Genomic DNA, 16,059 nt, shown 5'->3' on the forward strand with positions numbered 1-16,059 from the left:
ATCTAAATACTCCAGCTAATATCCCTATGCCCTCCACTAAACCGCCTCAACGCTTTAGCTTTTTGAGGTAAGCCTGCCCTTCAAGATATGAATCAAGATGGAAGGTAAGTTACAAGTGCACATTTACTCCTTGTTGTAAGGTAGGAAACAACACTTGGACGTCCGCCCGGAACCGAGGGTCTGGCTCAACTGCCGTCCCTCAAATAGAACCTTTCGACTCACACAAACAAACAATCTGTTCCGCGACCGCAAACGCCCGTGACAGCTCACTCGCCAATGACATTACCCATGAACACCAGTACAAGACACAACACTTTTCTAAAGCCTCCATCCTTGAGGTTGAAAAAATGATCCTCTCGCTAAATCCTTCAAACTGCCAAGGAGACAATTGCCCAGCCCAAATTATTAAAGATGCCGCTAGAGATCTCTCACCGTTCATAACAAAACTAATCAATGCCTCCTTCACATCGGGTACTATCCCTAGAAATTTAAAGGAGTCCTAGCTCCTTCCTCTCCTCAAAAAACAATCACTAGCACCAGCTATACTGTCAAATTACAGGCCCATTATGACGGTACCATTCTTACTTAAAATATTAGACCGGGTTGCCTCAGATTCAGGAGTACTTAGAGTCCAACCACCTCTTGGGGCCCCGCCTATCTGGTTTCAGGCCCAAACACGGTACCAAAACGGCACTGATTGATCTCAAAACCTCCTTGATCTCTTGGATGCTTTTGATCTGGTTGACCACAAGGTTTTCTGCAACCACCTTCACTCAGCTGCATACTTCTCACAGGATGCTATAATGTGGATCCAATCCTTCTTGATCAATAGGACCATGAGAGTCTTCTCACCATTTGCGGCGGCAGACTCTATCCTCATTACTTGTGGTTTGCCACAGGGTTCCCGTGTCTCACCCACATTGTATAACATATTTACTAAGACCCTATTTAAAAATCTGGACCGTCTGGGTGTCACCTACACAAATTATGCAGGTGATACCCAAATCCTCATACCGCTTACCGGGAATTATGATAAGGATGTGGCCTTAATAAATAAGGTCTATCTCAACATCCAAGCATGGATGGCCATCCATGGGCTATGTATGCTAATATTGATGGTAACCCCATCAAGGTCGCAAAGGAGGTGAAAATGTTAGGTTTCTATCTGGATTCTACCCTCACCTTTGCTAAACAAGTCAACGCCTTGGCCTCAGCTTCTGCTTATATCAGAAAGCTGATTAGAGCTGGCAAAGACTTTTTATCCAAAAATAGTTGCACCATACTGGCCCAGGCCATAATTTTGTCCAAACTGGACTATTGTAACTCCCTATATTTGGACGCCAGTAAGAAAATCATGAACAAGATCCAAATCCTACAAAACAATGCTCTGAGGTCAGCAAAGGGTATTGCTGGAAGAGAACACATCTCAGAAGCAAGGAGACAGAACAAGTGGCTGTCCATCAGTGATAAAATCAGGCTGAAATCACTGTTACTAACCCACAAATGCCTCAACAACACTGCGCCTCGGTACCTTGCGGAAAGAATCAATAGAAAAACCAATATCCGTCCTACTAGGACCACTAATTCAGATTGTTTAGTCGTACCCAGATTTAAATTAACCAAATCTGGAGGAAGTAGCTTCCCGGTCAAAGCTGTGCAGCTATGGAACTCCCTCCCTCCATCCCTGAGGGCTGAACAAACCTTTCTCAAGTTCAGATACAACACCATTAAGTGCATCAGAGAAAATGACCATTAACTATGTATGTATTTAGCACTACATTACCCTTTAACTCCAACTAGCCCCAGTACTACTGCAAATCCCTGACTTTGCTGTATATTAACATTGTAAATAATGCATATTTGTGCTGCTATGCTCTTTGTACTTAAGTCTATACTTTTACTCATGGCCACTGTAATTTTCCTTAACCTGCTGTGTACCAAATTTGTCAACTTTGTAAATTGATGTTTTAGGCACCGTCTTCTCCCTGCCTTGTATATATTACTGTAACCCGTAATTTGCGTAACCTAAGCTGAAAGTATTCATGTATCTTCCTGCGCCATGATGCACCGGGGTCTGGTGCGCATTACAAATTAATAACAAAATAAACAAGCAAACAAAACATATGCCATACCAGCCAATCGGAAGGTCTAGCAGTACTCGACTGTATGGGAATAGGGGCTTCACCAGTAGAAGTGAAGAATCGACATTGTAATTGCATTTGCCATATTTGATGCTGTCATGCTTTAAAATGTAGTGTTCACTTTGTTCTTGCCAGTGTGCTCTTTGGAAGTAGGGTGTGGATGCTCCTGCCAACACATATTTCTTTCTTTTTGAAGTAAAAATGTTGTTATCCCCGTAAAGGGTGTGCTGAGCTTTTCTCCTCAGAGGATTCTATTCCTTCTGTGTCTGGTTGTCAGGTGGTCTGCCTCACACTGATCTGGGGAGTGTTGTTCTAGAGTCAACATCTACCACATCTTCAAGTCACTCTCAAATAACTTTGAAGATTGATGGAGTGCAGATGTATGTTCAGAACCATAGCCAGATTTGGACGTGCAAAGGGTTTTAACAAAAAGTCAAACTACACTACTCCAAGCCAACTGCTAAAGTAAATTGCAATGGTCACTTCTTTAAAATATTCCATTTTGAAAAGGGGGCATATCAGGGCTGCCCCATATCACCCCTCCTATGTGTGTTTTGAAAGGCCTTTCTGCAGCCCTACATGGAAAATATCCTATCACCAGCATACAGACACCCAGATGATATTTGACTAGCCCTAACTACTCCAGAATGATTGATTTCTGAACTAATAAGCAGCATTAGCCACTCAGCTAATCAGGAAGCCTGGAACGGGATGTTTCCCTCATGGTTAAGCCCCCACCCGAGCCTCCTCACAAGAGAGAGGCCAAGATACCTAGGCATTAAGCTGCACGCCGGCCTACACAAGATAGTGCCAGATAATATTCACCCCTTTTGTGAAAGTATTAAAATAGAAATTGGTTGTTGGAAATCATTGAATCTTTCCTTTTGGAGCAAAACACAAATGACAAAATGGCAATGCTACTCAAAATAAACAACGTCTTTTGCATACTACCAAATGCACTTGGAAACAATAAAGAGAGACATCAATCATTTTATATGGGATCCTTTGTGTCCCACAATAATCATGACAAAAGCTCTTTGCATTTATCTCCCCTTTTACCACTTTCTTCCCTCTTCCCTTGGGACACATACAAACCCCCTTGGAATGTCTGGGAAACTTCACCCTTTAGAGATGATCTGGTCATCCAACCAATGTATATCAAAAAATAAAAAGGCAGGGACCAAACCAATACCGACCCGAATTACATTTAGCTGGGAGAAAGCTGATGCTCCAATTCAAATTAAACTTTATTTACATCTTGATGCCACCCTTTGGTTCAATGTTGGTCTCAGAATGGATAGCAACATAATTTATTGGCTGGAATGGGAATCAAAAGACATAAACGTCATTACGGATATCTGGGGCGAATGCAAGTCAACAATCAAACCCTTCATGATTTGACAAGACTATACCACCTCCTTGATCAGAACATATGGAGACAGTGCCAATTAAATTACTGTTTCCTTGCTGCAATATCTATGCCAAAAGAACTCACCAGGTCACCAATAGCAAATATTTGAGACAAATGAGGAAATAGCAGGAAAAGTGTCCCCATGTGGTACTCTACATTCACATATATCACATATAGTCCAACAACAGCTTCCATTTAAAAGCAGAGTGGGGGAAATAACTAATCTGCAAATGTTCAGAACAGCAATGGTCCCAGATTGTATCAGATAACATGGTTGGTATAAGCAAAGCAAGACTGAACTTCAGCCAAACTCATTAAAGTCATCCAATAACTTGTGGGAACTTTGCAGAGTCGAATGTAAACAGGACTAACTTTGCCTGACCTTACATAAATGTTGGTCTGCTGTTCTCTCTTAAAAAAAGTGTACCCTAGTATCAGCAATAGCAACTTAAAAGCAATGGATTCTGATGCACGACTTCTATGAACTGAAACCACTTACAAGGCACAGACACAGACGGTTAAGTTAATTTCTGATGGTGGTGAAACAGGGAAACCTTCGACTTTTCACTAAGACGCAATCACCCACAATAGAAAAATGGTTGCAAGAGGCTCCCAATGTTGCTTCATATGAGGGACTGATCTACCACTTCATAAATGTGGAATCAACCGTTAAATCTGGGAAAAATTTCGAATTCGCCATTCATAATCGATAATACCATTAGGAAAATATTCTCCCTCGTCGAGATCACTCAGATTGCATTAACGAGACAGACTATGCAGTACCCTCAATTTCACACCACCCTCTTGCAATCACAGACCACCTGCAATATCTCCTCTAGTCTTCTTTCTCTATCTTTATTTTCTATTCTATTGTCAATGGTTTGAACAAACAGGTGATACTAAATTGATTCTCCAACATATATTACAATCCAGTTAAATCTCTACCTGTGTGAATTCTTTTTTTCCTCTACTTGTTTATTTTGTTTTGATTTTGTGTTGGTAACAAGTTATGCCACACTGTTTTGATTGCAGCATTTGATAAACACTTCAACCCCACAAAAGACACTGTAGCACATTCTTAGCAATCACCGGAAGGACTTATAAACTGTACGAAAACAAGATCAATGATTTTGGTAGAAAAACAAGAGAATTTGAAATTTCTCTCTTTTTTTCCTGTTTTTATTTTCCTATGGTTGAAACACAACCTTTATTTCAAGGCAGCAGACAATGTTCATGCCAGTTACTTGGTTCATTCATTATTGTTTGTCAAATTAAATAACACCCCAAGAAAATGAACTGACAAATAAAAAAGTAACAATAGGTAAGCATGAGACATAAGAAGAAAATGCATGGATATCAAGTGGGAGAGTCTTCCGATCTTTAAAGGAGAGAAGAGAGAAGAAAGGAGAGGAAGGAAAAATGAGCGCATAGAGGTTTATCAACAGTAATGGATAATTGAGCTTCAGAGCTAATCGGAGAGGTGGGAAAAAGGATGAAAACCAGGAGGCAGAGGGGAACATCCATGCACACATTTATAAACAATATTAAGAAAGTGAAAAAGCGGTTGAGAGTGAAAAAGCCAGGGAATAGACAGGCGAGAGGGCTGAAGAGAGAGGAGGAAGTCGGAAAAGAATCCAGATATAAATTGAACGATGTGGAGCAAGTTAATAAATGGGAGACGAATCAAGAGGGTTGAACAGTAATTAAGATTTGAATGCATTAAGGAGAGAGGAGGTTGAGTGGCATGAAAGGATAGACACAGACAAGTTCTGTGGATATAAATATGAATATTACAGATGTGTGCCATATTGGAGACATGGCTAGAGAAGGACAGGTCAGAATGAAGCCAGGTACTAAGGTTCCTGGCTGATGATGAAAAGGGAATCCAAGGCAGGAGAGAGGGCAACGGAAGAAATCAAAGAGGTAACTAATTAGGTTCAGAAATAGAGGCAGGAAAGTAAAGTGCTTCAACCTTGAAGGGGTTCAGATGTAGAGAATTAGAATTGATCCATATCCATTACTGCATTTGCTGCTTTCCCTGCAACACCGACTGTGGGCCTATCACCTCAGCGATGAGACGGAAGCTGAAGGTGCATTACGGTGCAGTGTACACTATGCGGCAGATCCAGCAATGGCTGCTAACTCTCATGATTCCCTTTGTAGTGCTACATGCCCGGTTTTGGAATTCACTTCCCTATGCCCTTCCTTCTAGTTCTGATGTATATATTGTTCTAATGCATTTAATGACATTTCTTTTCTTTAAGATGTAAGTTTTTCAAGAAACATACACCTTAATGTTATGTTTACAGTACCGTCTGCTCACGCTTCAGCACTTTAATGCTCAAGGGTCCACTGCACTACAGAAAAGTTTTTTAACATGATATTACATAACATAATAAGCATAGTATAACCTAACATAACATTTAATTTTGGGATATGTGGTCCCTGCCAGATATGCTTCAACAGTAGGTTTTGCTATTTTAATGCTGTGCATGCTGCTCAATGCTCTTCATTCTAAATCTGATGTATTATTTTTTAATGAAGTTTTTAAAGAACGTGCTTTTCTGTTTGATGTAAGTTTCTCATAACCCATATTGTAATACACCTCAATGTTATGCTTTACAGTACCATCTCCTCACTCCCCAGTTCCCAAATACTCACAAGCTTAAAGCGCTTTAGAAAACTTAAAATAACATAGCACATGCTGGGACTTGTAGTCCCTGTCAGATATACACTTACTGTGAATTTTGTGCTCTTAATGCTGTGCAATCTGGGACATACATTCGTTAACCTAGGCTCTTTCTTCTAATTCTGATTTATTAGATTTTCTAAAGCACTTAAAGACCTATTTTGTTAAATGTGCTTTTGTAACAACACAATGTGGGCCTCATTACGAGGTGGGCGGTAAGAGTTAACAGGCACCGGTAAGGAGACCGGTGCCGGTAAATCCTTACCGCCCTATTCCGAGGTCACTTAGCAGGACCCGCTAAGGGACCAGGGAGCTAATAACGGGCCCACTATTAGCAGGCCCGTTGTTAGCTCAATCCCCATTCCCGTTGAGCTCTATGGGGGCTCGAATGGGAATGGGGAATGGTTCTCGGAATGGGGACTTACCGTGTCCTCCAAGGTTGGAATGACCCGGTAAATCCCTATTTCGAGAACCCGGACCCGGAATGCGGTAAGGGGGTAGCCATGGTGCTAATTGCACCATGGCTACCACCTACCCCGTAATGAGGCCCATACGAGGTAGGTGTTATGTTTACAATGTACTGTATGTTCACTTTTCAGCCCTCTAATAATCTAATGTCGTTATCACTTTAGAAAAGATACATAACATTACAGTGAATTGTGTGCTATTAACAGAGTGGTCTTTTTTGTTTTGCTTTTTTTCCCCTTGTCTTCTTTTTTGTTTTGCTTCTTTTTTTACTTGTCTTCTGCAGTAGTAATGCTCGTGTCCAAAAGCCCAGCAGAGGTGAGTGATGGGATCAAAACACTGATACCTGATACCTGCCTGTGGACTACAGGTCACATCAGAAAAATCCTCCCCGTTTGACTGGAATAATGGAGCAACACAGCAACCAACATGTGAATGGAGTCGTTTTTCGGAGTTGTTATGGTAGCTGTGGCGCACATCTAAAATACTACGTGTAACTATACTGTTGTCTCATTTAATGTCCTGCTGCTACCCCACATGGAAAGTGTGAAATGTACATATAGATACTGGTACTTTATGCTGTCTCCCTGTAATAATCAATACTGCTACTGCAGACCGCTCTGAGCCTCAACGCCACTGTACATCACAGTACAGTGTCATAAAGCCGGCTTCCTTTAATGGGCCTGTAATAAAAAGCATTTTGAAATGCCTGAAGACTCCCTTGTATGTGTGTGCTGTTCCGATGTATGTAATATTGAATTGATCGTCAACCAGTGTTCATGTGTTTATATTCATAGTGATATGTGTAATGTGAACAATTGCCCAAAGGGCCTCTTTCTTACTTCATGAAACAAACAAAAGATGACTGCCTCATTGGAGTGCTTATTCCCTCCCCCACCAAGTTTTATCCTGGGAGACCTTGGAAAGAGTGAAATGCTTTGGGGAGATCAGATGCAAACTCAGAATGATGGAGGTTGGGTGTTGGGAGGCTGGCCACATTATCGCAAGAGTAACTGCTGAACCCATATGCATGCATATTTATAAATTGCCGATCCCATACCCTCACCCAGAATAATTTGTCTTACACATTGTTTGTCAAGTGTTGGCAATAAAAGGCCGTAGGTTTTATTGTACAGATATGGTTATGCAAATAACAATAATCACATATCATAGATAGTAACAATACTTTTCGGCACCGGGTCTTGGTGTTACCCCCTCTGGCCCGTGCCTGCCTTCTCATGTCCCACGACTTGTTGTGGGCACCGTACAGTGCCCTGTACTTCTTTTCCTTTGTTCTTCTCCCTTATTTGTAGGGTGGGAGGGTTTTGTGGTAAAGAAGCAAAGGTTTGGAAGGCACTGAGTAAACAGTGCACCTCCTGTGTGTGTGGGTCCACGTTCAGGGTCCACAAACTGATTGTGTTTTCTCAGAGCATGCTGCTCTGTATTTATAAGACCCAGGGGAGCCCTGGGTGTTTGATTTGTATAGTAGTGGGGGCTGTTATGTTTCAGCCCCCAGCCTCATAGCCGACTATCTTCCCCCCCAGGGGGGGCAGGTCTTTGAACCTGCTCCCTGCCTGCCTGTTTGTTTCCTTAGGTGCTTAGCAGCTTGCTGCATGAAGGGAGGGTGAGGTGATTGTTCACACCTCACCCTTCCTCAGCATTGTGTTGTACAGACTGCATGTCTCTTCGACTTGGGGGAGGAGAGGAGCAGAGAGGGGGAGAGGGGGAGAGGTTGGGCTGCCCCTCTCCAGGCCTGCTGATGGTAACAGCAGTTACCCAGCCTCGATTTGTGAGGCACTGCAACATTGCCCATAATCATGAATGCAAGTGGAGGTGGGCTGTTACTACATAAGCCACATGGCCAACACAGGGGGACACCTTTGCAAACAACATGTATGCATTCATGTATTCATTGGGTGTTTTGTATTGTGCTACATGCACATAAACGTCTGCTGTACAGCACTGGAGACAGAGGAAAGGGGGCAAACAGTAGTGGGGCAGGAAGGAAATACAGTATATTTTTGTTTTAAAGGCGAGAGTTGCTGTGTGATTTTGATTTGGGAAACACAATTTGCTCATTATTAGACATCGAGACATCGAGGTATGTAGAAAAATGTTTGTGAAATGTCTGCATTGGATTAATGTTTAAAACTATTGAAATAGGTCAGGCATCTTTCCCTCTGTCTTGCTTGACTGTGACTCATATTCAGCAACATACCCTTAATTAAAACTGGTCATGTGCCTGGCAAACTGTTCTGCTCTGCTCCTGCTCAGGATATGGTATTGCATGCATTTTGACCCATCACATCTTTCTGTGTAAGCAGAACGCTACACACCCTTTTGGTTTTTTGTTAAGTGTACATGTGTTTCCTGCTGAGGAGCATGCGGATACGCGGATACTGGTGTGTTACCTTTATGATTTAAATCACCATAATCAGTGGCATAGGTTAGACAGCCTGGGATGTTGTCCTCTATAGTTAGAATCTCTATGCTCACTAAAATCCTAAATACGATTGCCTTAAGGTATTTTTATTCCTTTGTGGAAGAGGAGGGTATCCAGCGAGCTACTAGTCAGAACCATCCAGGACATTAAATCATCACGATTGTGCACGTGGCCACTTAGGATCATTGTTGGAAGAAAAATAAAACAAGGAGAATTCACTTTTTCCTAGTCGGTTTCAACCTTCCAGCAACCCATATGCCATGATTCAGGTGTTCATCTTTGACCACCTTACTTCAAGTCTTAACATGGGTGGGGTGGCCCTTGAATAGTTCTCAACCTTCATGGTTGAAGAGGAGCAGTGGGATAGGATTGCCAATGTGACTGTGTCCACGAGTTATGGAGCCCTTCCAAACTCACGGAACTCTCTGCCGCCTGTTATCATCCAAATGGGCCCACACTTTTGGATTATTCTTAGATCTCTGACCCTGTTCCCGTGGTCAGAGGGACTTCTACTGACACCCCCTTGTTACTGTAACACTGTTTCCTGTGGCAGCACCCCCACCCTATCTTCTCAGGAAGGGGTGCCTCTTAAGCACCTCATTTTAGATATAAAGATATTTTATCACAGAGGTTCTTAGCTCCTTAGCTATGTTGTAGCAGTAGGATTAGCGGAAAGATTTTGCAATCTTGTTTCATTTCATTAAATGACAAGACAAAGAATGGACTTAGAAGTTAGAGGACATTTATAGGGCTGAGCTGAGTGTGATTCTATTCAATTGATGAAAGTGACGACTGTATTCTATTGGCCAAACAAATACGTTTGTGCATATGAATATATGCGTAACACATTTTTGGAATCTTTTGAGGCAAGTTTGTCCATTCAACATCTGCAACTGATTGTTTTTTTGACTGTTTTTGTCAGCAGCCTAAATACTGCTTGCAGAGTAATTACCTATATTTCGTTAAGTTATGTCATGTTATGTTATGTTATTTTGCATTTATATAGTGCCTTATATACCATTGGTATGGTCTGAAGGCGCTTGTAGTTTGAACGCCCTTGGGAACCGAAGTTCAGATCAGTAGAGAGAGTAGAGAGAGTCAAAGGTGCGTGTGAGCACTGGGTATGTGTGCAGCTGGTGCGGTATTCGTGTAATAGCTGCTTCTTAGCGGTAGGTGTGGTGGTTGAGAGATCAGGAGTATGTGTTCGTTCTGGCAGGATTTATCCAGACCGAATATGTCTGCGTTAGGCCTGAGGAGAATGCCTGGCTGGGGTGTGTGTAACCAGGAGTGTTTACTTAGAATAATGGGGAGGGTGCAGCAGATGTTGGTATGAGAAGAGTTATACCGAATGGTGTCATAGTATCTCTGTGTTCTAGTTGAGTGGTGGTGTAAAGGAGAGAGTAAGCGTGGTGGTGTGATATGATGGGTTATATGCTCTTTCAAACGTTCTCTGCATTCCAAACCATACTATATATGTCACCCAATTTTATGCGCTCCAGTCCATTCCATGCACTCCTATCCACTCCATGCACCCTAGTCTGCTCCACACACTCCAGTCTGCTCAACGCACTCATGCACTCCAGTCCGCCCGTGCGCTCCAGTCCGCCCCACATACTCTAGTCTGCCCCACGCATGCACTCTTGTCTGCCCCACGCATGCAATCTTGTCTGCCCCACACATGCACTCCTGTCTGCCTCATGCATGCACACATTATATACAGTTCCTGTTAGTGGCTGTTCCATGATTTAGTGGCCGGATCAAATATTGGTTGCATTGAAAAGTGATTATATTCATTGACAGCAAATTATTGCACCTTTTTAAAAGTATTTACAAGAGGACCCACGCGATTAACCGACTTGAATGACATAACTATATGTGACATTTATTATCATGTTTGAGGAGAACACTATATAATTTTTTGAGCAAACGGTGGATATTAGATTACATTTAGTGGCTGTAAGTAACTGCACCATTTTTTATTGGCCAGATTAAAAACGTGTTACTTGTGAAGTAGCAAATAATATAACTTGGAATAATTATTTTGAGTAAAGAGAGAGGATTAATAACTGGATGCACCATCATTTTGTGGACAGAAAAATGAAGGAGAGGATCACAGTAATTAACCACCTTGCATGGCATAACTATGTAGCAAATTTCTTCTCAATTTGAGGAGAAGTACACTATGTAATTATTTGGAGACAGGGTGAATGTAAGATTACATTAAGTGTATGTGAGTGACTGAACCAATTTGATTGGCCCAATTCAATACTCGTGAAGTAGCGAATGATGTAACTTGGATTCATTTTTTTGTGTTAAGATAGTGGATTATGTTTGCATAACGGAGTGCATGATCTTTTTGTTGCAGGAACAATGCAGGAAAGGATCTGAGTAATTGACCACCTTTCATGAAATAACTATATGAGACATTTGTTTTCAGTGTGAGGTGAACACTATAAATTTTTTGGAGACAGTGAGGATATTAGATTACATTTGGTGACTGCATCAATGTTTATTGGCCAGACAACATATTTGTTTCTTGCTAAGTAGCCACTAATATAAGTTGAAATTTGACAATGCATCAATTGTCTATTAATGAGAGCATCATGGTTTTGTGACCAGACTAAATAGTAATTTTACAGAACATCTCTTATAATTCTTTGTAGGTAAAAGGAGAGTAAGTGCACTCACTCTAAGTAACTGCATTAATGTCTAAAGGACTGAGCAAATATGTGTTACTTGCACAGTTACTGATAACAAATTAAAAAAATAATAATTTTAGGCAACAGTACATTCAGTAGTTATTCGGATGTTACCAATTTTAGTACCAACATGTCAGGAGCGCATACAAGTGCTAGGAGGAGACTCAGGCATACAAAGTAGGTTCATAACACTATCTCTGGGGGACAAGTGGGAGAGGAACCACATATTGTATACACTGACAATCCAGGAGAAACAAGGGCAGAGGTACAGGACGTGGACATGTCCTGGTCTCTTAATGATGAAGATCATGTTGATGATGATGCTTATGACAAGGATGACGAACAAGATACAATTGGGGACTCCTCTGACTTGGGGCCACATCATATGATATTGGAAACCAGTAATACAGTAGAGGAGAATGAAAGAATAATTTCCTAATTGCAGGAATAGAAGGAAAGGAGCAGGATAATGTATTTGCAGCAAGCATCTGTTTGCTAGGAGTGTCTCCAGTTGTTCAGAACATGCCATGCAATTCACACCTGAAAGTGACAACCAGATACAGTCCAAAAGGGAATTTTCCCTGCAGCGACTCTACTTAAGCAGACAAAGCAATGCAAGCCATGCCTGCAAGTGACCAACAGACAACGCCCTACCAATATGCCTGTTAGCAGTGACTCCACTTATGCATATGATTCAATGCTGTGCAGACCTGCAAGCAAACACTGAGCAATGGGCACAATGGATTCTTAATGCAAGTTACTAAACGTTTTCAATTTATTGAAGGGGGTAGCACCTTTCAACAATTTTAAAAAGAATCTGATGCTTCAGCGAATGGAGCACTGTATAAGTACTTTATGTGTAGAACAGTAAATCAGCAATGGGAGATGAACAAGCACATGGGTAGTAGGCAATTAGCATGTCGTGCTTGTTAGGGAGGATGATTGATGGTTCCTACATTAGAGACAAGGGGGGAGATTCTCAAAAGTTAGCACACATTTAGAAAGTGCAGAGTATGCACTTTTTTCATTTGCACTGATTGCAGAAATGTGCAGGTCACCTTATTCTGTAAGATGACCTGCACATTTCAGATGGGCTGACCAATAGCAGAGAGATGCAGTGGCCAGCCCGTTTGAATAAATTAGTGTCGAGAGCACTCTCCAGACACTGTTGTGTTACAGGCAACCAGCCTATATGTGGGTGGTTGGAGGTCATTTCTCCAACCCACTAACATCAAGAGTGTGTCCTTAAACAAAATCACACTAGTATTTACCAAATTCAACACTGCAAAACGACCTGGGCAGTGTACGGCATAAAATGTCTATGCGATTTGGTATATATTGGAAAGACCAAGAGACCAATACGTCAGCGCATTTGCCAACATCGCTCCTGTGTGAAAAATATGGTGGTGGATAAACCGCTTGTGGAACATTTGCAGAAGAAGAAACACACACATCAGGACATCAGATGGTTTGTGATACAAACTGTACAGGCGAAGACACGCGGGGGGGGGGTGAGATCTGGCCCTAAGAAGACTTGAACAGAGATGGATCCAAAAGGTTAACAGTCTGAAGCAAGGCCTAAACACCAGTATATTGAATGGAGCCTCTTCTTTTAACAACTTACTATACCAATCACAACATAGATATCTGTATCTGGACACGGTCAGGAGGATATTTTTACCCCTGCGCTGTGTCCATTGTAGCTCACATTTGGTGGGCTTTTCAACATCCAATATGTGTAGCCACTTGGAATTAATTTTTTTGTTGAGTGTAATTGCACCATGATTTCTTGTTGGTTGCTTAGGATTGCACCCAGGGCTACAGACTATGTCATGTCTTGATTAATAAATAAGGTTTGCATTTCTGCCAAACAGACATCACGAGGTAGCAAGCGTTTGAACTGATGGGGCTAAAGTGTAGTCTAGAGGGTATGGAATAAGATCAAAGATAACCCTAATCAAGCACAACAACAAACCGAATGCAATCAGTATGGCGTTTTATTTAGCTGCATTTTCTGAATAAAGTAATATTGGATTGTTGTGTTTTGCCATACAGCTGTGTGGCACCAGTGAATTGTAAGTAATTGAATTGTTTCGATATTGCATTCCCTTCCAAACATCATGTGTATTTTTCCCTCGAATACTGCATGAGCAACTGGCCGTTTTTGCACCTTGCACCAAATCATTGGACTACACAACAGAGAGATATAACAAAAATGAGCACAGGCAGCCACAAATGCAATTATTGATGTATGGGACGTTTATGATCTGTACCATCACATATGGAAAGGAATTTCTTCCTCGACAAGGTTGCAGTCCCATTTCTTTGTCCATGGCCTGAAGTAGGAGACACAAGACTCATACGACCCATATCTAGTCCTGTTTTGATGTCCATTAACTTCCACGCAGGGTTTTCAATCAGAGCAACCCGGCGTCTTTGCGGTTCTACTTCGGATCCGTGAGACGAGAGGAGTAACAGGAGTAGTCCCTGTTTTGGATGTTTAGAAGTATGTGTGTGTCACACATGCGTGTCTTTGATCCACGTTGCACATAGCGGTGCCGTTGTGTCCCATGTCTTCACACACAGGGTTTAAATAACTCCCTGGGATCTAGCACGTTGTCTGGGTTTCTTGCACTTCAAAGTAGTTTAAATTGTACACCACTGCCTGTATGGCTCCTCTGCAGCATACTTGAAAGAGCAAATAACCTCATATGATCAAGGTCGTTCTCTGACATCTAAAGCTTAAGGATTGGTTAAAACCATACGCGTCAAGAAAGCCAATGGATTAGGATGATCACTCCCAGTCAAAGCAGCATCAAAATGGAATTAACTGACGTCCTCATTGAGATTAGAAACTGACTTCTTAACTTTCAAGAAGAAACTGAAAACACTGCTATTCCGATAAAGTCCAGCCTGCGCTGCCATGAAGCTAATTGCCCTCTTATCAGTCTCGTCTTGTATGTTTGTCTGTCAACTTTACGTTCACGCCTTGATGCCTGTGGGCTTCGGCGCGCTATAAACAAAGAAATAAAATAAATACATTAAACAAATGCAAAGGGCCTGTCTGCTTTTCAGCAGGCGTATTCCATAAGTAATCATGGGCTTTGCGCCAGCATGAAAATCACGTGCTGCCGAAAACCAAGTTGGTTTTTAAGGCAGAGTGCAAATGGGAGGTAACAACATAAATCGTATTCCACCCCCGACCTCCACCTTCAAAAACTAAAAACTACACATCGCCACTGGAGCATGAATGGAGAGGTTAAGACAGGTGTAACACTTAGTGCATCCATTTAAACTCCAAGGGACTCAAACATGAGCCCTTACATGTTCTGCTTAATGCATGGATTAATTGCTGTTTAAATTAATGTTAGGTATGTGATCCCTCAATTTCATTTGTTAGGGTGTGGCTGCAGGCCATAACAAAATTCTTAAAGTAGCAAAGATGTATTCACAAATTCCATATGCAGGTATTTTCTTTCTCCAGTATATAAAATCTTTAGGTAGCCCATGTTTTAAAGTACTTTCTTTTGAAAGTATACAGTCTGGGCCTGCACTTTCGGTCGAATTGAGCAAGTAGATACATCTATACATGTATTTTATACGATTATATAAGTGTTGGGGAGTAAGGATTGTTGGGTGTTCTGACCCACGTTTGGACTATTAGGCTACAACATTTGGTGCTGTGGGCTTAGGAAATCCAAGATGGCCGAAAAAGCCCACATGTGCGCCAGAATCTATGAAAAACGCGCAGTTGTGCACACTAAAATGGTTGCCTAACTTGCCACCCACCAGTGCGAGCAGGATGGGCCGGGGTGCCATGAGTGATATGCGTGCCAAAGGAAAAACCGCACTTTAAAATCACCTTTTGTTTCTCTGAATGCCAGCTCAAAATGCCTATTTGCAACACATCCAAAAATCTCACTGAACACCAGCGGACATCTGGCAGAATAAAGTCTTGTGGGCATACAAAATCTGGAAAGAGGATGAGCCTAAAACAATGTTCATCACAAGACTGGCTGAGCTGTGGATTTCAGCAGTTTAAGTAAATTTGGACTGAAAGACACTAAAAATCTAAATGTTTAAAAGAAATGAGTGACCTACTTTTGAGTGTCACATAGGCTGCAATTGTTTAAATGTCATAGTTTTAAACTTAGAATCGGCATTCTAGCTGCATATGTAAAAAATTGTTAGTTATTTGAATGCAGAAAACT

The sequence above is a fragment of the Ambystoma mexicanum genome, chromosome 4p, assembly GCF_040938575.1.
Source record: "Ambystoma mexicanum isolate Mex_15411 chromosome 4p, UKY_AmexF1_1, whole genome shotgun sequence".
In the NCBI taxonomy this organism is placed as follows: domain Eukaryota; kingdom Metazoa; phylum Chordata; class Amphibia; order Caudata; family Ambystomatidae; genus Ambystoma; species Ambystoma mexicanum.